Source organism: Chiloscyllium punctatum, chromosome 28 (assembly GCF_047496795.1).
Source record: "Chiloscyllium punctatum isolate Juve2018m chromosome 28, sChiPun1.3, whole genome shotgun sequence".
Classification (NCBI taxonomy): Eukaryota; Metazoa; Chordata; class Chondrichthyes; order Orectolobiformes; family Hemiscylliidae; genus Chiloscyllium; species Chiloscyllium punctatum.
Window position 1 is genome coordinate 65321568 of NC_092766.1, and position 3387 is coordinate 65324954.

Consider the following 3387-nt stretch of genomic DNA (forward strand, 5'->3'; position numbering starts at 1 on the left):
GATATTTTGTATCCTTATCCAATTCCCCGACAAAGGATCAGAGGGGCTGAATGACCTCCTGTTATCCCAGTGTAACAAATCTCCCGTCACAGTGTGGCCTCTTCTAGTTCCTATGTTACAGACTTGAGGTGGCTGAATGGACTGATCCTCTGGCTATGTAGCAGGATACTGGTGCAGCATGGCCTAATCTGAGTCCAGTGTTTTGACTCGAGAGCTGATTGGCTGCCTCCTGTAACCTTACATCAGGCTCCAGTACTGAATACCCTTGTCCTGTTCGAGTGTAAAAGGGTTGAAGGCGTGAATATCCTTCTGCTGTTCCTGTGTATCAAGCTGTAGAAGTGCAATGGATTCCTCCATCTATTGTGTAATTTCCTTCAATTGCTGACTCCTTCTGGTGATCGATGTAAAAATATGATCATCTTTCATTCTTCTAAACTCAGTCTGATTATCCTTTCCTTATAAGTTAACACCTTAATTACAGGAATAATTTGAGGGAACCATCTCTGAGGTGCTTCCAATGTAGCAGTATCCTTTCGACAGTGAGAAGATTAAATCTGTACACAATAGTCCAAATGTGATCTTACTAAGAACCTGTACAGCAGCTTCAACGCTTTACTAGCCTGCTGTATTGTTCCTACCCAGGTTAGAGCATTCACAGCTTGCTGGAAAATTACGCATCATTGTTGAAAGATCATTGTCCTTCTCTACTCCACAGCATAACAGGAGATCTGAAGAAGACCATGAACGATGTGTCGCAATGATCTCTAACATTAATTTACCCAGAGCCCACGTCGCTCGGATTCTACTGAAACTAATAAAGTGGAGCTCAGAAACAGCAAGGAGGAGCAAACATTGATGGGAGTTTTTTTTTGTCAAAGTGAAAACTGCAATACAAATGCTGGGTATGTTATAAAAAAAGGAAAACGAGATATACACGTTTCTAGCTACTGCAGTAATAATGTACTGTTTAAATTATATCTAAACTGTGTTAACCCAACTGAATGCTAATGCTGGGAAAAATGGATTTCTTGAGCATGTGTGGGCTTTCATGTGCTGTCATGGGCTTGTGTTAACATTATATCGAGCACCGAGGTCGAGACCAGGTTATTTAGGAATTGGTGTTGGATGATTAGAAGAGCTAATTGAAACCTTTGTTGTAAAGGACCTTTGGGGAAGAGTGCCCACAATGCATTGTTTTTTTTTGTTCTGTTTGAGTACACGATATTTTTGTTTTATTTGAAGTAACAGTTATAAATCTGAATCATGCAAGCTCCGAAGATGTGAGGAGAAAGTGTGGTCTACAGATGCTGGAGATCAGAGTCGAAGATTGTGGTACAGGAAAAGCACAGTCAGGCAGCATACTAGGAGCAGAAGAATTGACGTTTTGAGCATAAGACCTTCATCAGGAATGAAGCTTCTGTGCCAAGGGGCTGAGAGGTAAATTAGAAGGGAGTGTGGCAGGAGGGAGGAATCTGGGAACGCGATAGATAGATGAAGGTGGGGCTGAAAGAGATAGGTGATGAACGAGACAGAACGCCTCATCTACTGCATCCATTTCTCCCAGTGTGGTCTTCTCAACATTGCAGAGACAGGACGCCAAATTGTGGATCATTTCCGAGAATATCGCTGGGACAGCCACATTGGCCAACTCCACAGTCTTGTGGCTGAACTCTTTAACTCCCCTTCTTACTCTGCCAACGACATGAGGGTTCTGGGCCTGCTCCATCACCACTCTCTAACCACTAGTAGATTGGAGGAAGAAAGCCTCATCTTCTGCCTTGGGACCGTCCAACCACAGGGCTCAGTGTGGATTTCACCAGTTTCCCCACTTCCCCAAACCCCACCTTATCCCAGTCCAAACTTCCAACACAGCCCCGCCCTTTTGAAAGTTTCTATGTGTCCACCTTCCATCCCATCAGCCCCACCTTCATCGACTTATTAGATTAAAGGAAGCAGCTTAGATAATTGCCAAGTGTTATATTAGGCCAGTGGATTCAGGGAAATGTAAGACCCAGCAAAGGATGGCCAAGAAAATGGGAAGAAAATCAAAAACGTAAAGCATGCAAAGAAAAGAAAAACATAAAAACTGCTGTAAAGCTTTTATCAATGTATGAAACAAAATCAAAAACACGGTCAAGTGTGGGACAGTGCGTGTGCAGACAGGAAAATTTATTATAGAGAAAAGAGAAATCACAGGGAAAAGAAACAGTTATTTTGTGTCCATCTTCAATGAAGAATATCCAGACATTCTCCCAGAAATACCAAGAGACCATGGGACTTGTGTAAGTAAAGTCTAAGATCATTCATATCAGTGATTGTCGTCATTGAAAAGGAAGCTGGATTGAGTATTGATAAATCTGACAGATCAGATGTAGTTCATACAACAATTTCAGATAAACCTGCAACAGACATATTGATTGCATTGCGGATTTTCATGATATTTTGTTACACATTGCTGAAAGACAGTTAGCCAATCTGAATAATATGAATGTTATAAATATTATCCAACAGTTTAAGAAAGGATGAAGATGGAGAGCAGTGAACTACAGACCGGTTAACTTGTCATCCGTGGTTGGGTGTCTGTTGGTCTCAATTACAAAGAACGTGCTGCTAGCTAAAATAGAAGGTAGTGGCAAAACCGGGGAGTTTGATAATGCATCGACGAATTGAAAGCCATAAGTGACAAACACTTTTTGGAATGGTTTGAAGAAGATTCTTGTAGACATAGGCAATGAAGAACCAATGGATAACGTATAGTTGGATATTCAGGATAAATGTTTTAAGAACTCACACAGTAAGCTCATAAGAAAAATTAAAGCACAAGGTATTGGGAAGAGTATATGCAAATGGACACTTAAAATTAGGTTTACATTCATGTGAATGTAATTGCAATGTAGAAGATGTCTTGCACCAGTTGCATAGAGTGTTGGTGAGACTAAACTTGAAGTATTGTGGACCATTTGAATTCCCAATCTAAGATACAATATATTGACAACAGAGGAACTGCAAAAGGTATTATCCAAATTAATCCATAAGATGGTAAGATTGTTTGATGGGGAAACTCAGCCTGTGATCTTGAGTTTCATAAGGTGATCGTAGTGAAACTTCGAAATATCGAGGGGACTGAAAAACAGATGGACATGGAGAAGTGCAAACAGGCGAGTTTATAAAGAATCCCACGATATTCTACACGTACAAGCAGAACAGAATAATCAGCCAACAGTTAGTGTCCATTAGAAACAAAGGGGACAATCTGTGTGTGATGCTGGTGAAAATTGATAGATTATCACAGGAGACCTTCACATCTGTTTTACTTGGGAGAAGAAGGAGCCAGGAACAGAACTCGAGAAGATGGACTGGAAAGCTCTTGAAGAGATTGATGTAAAA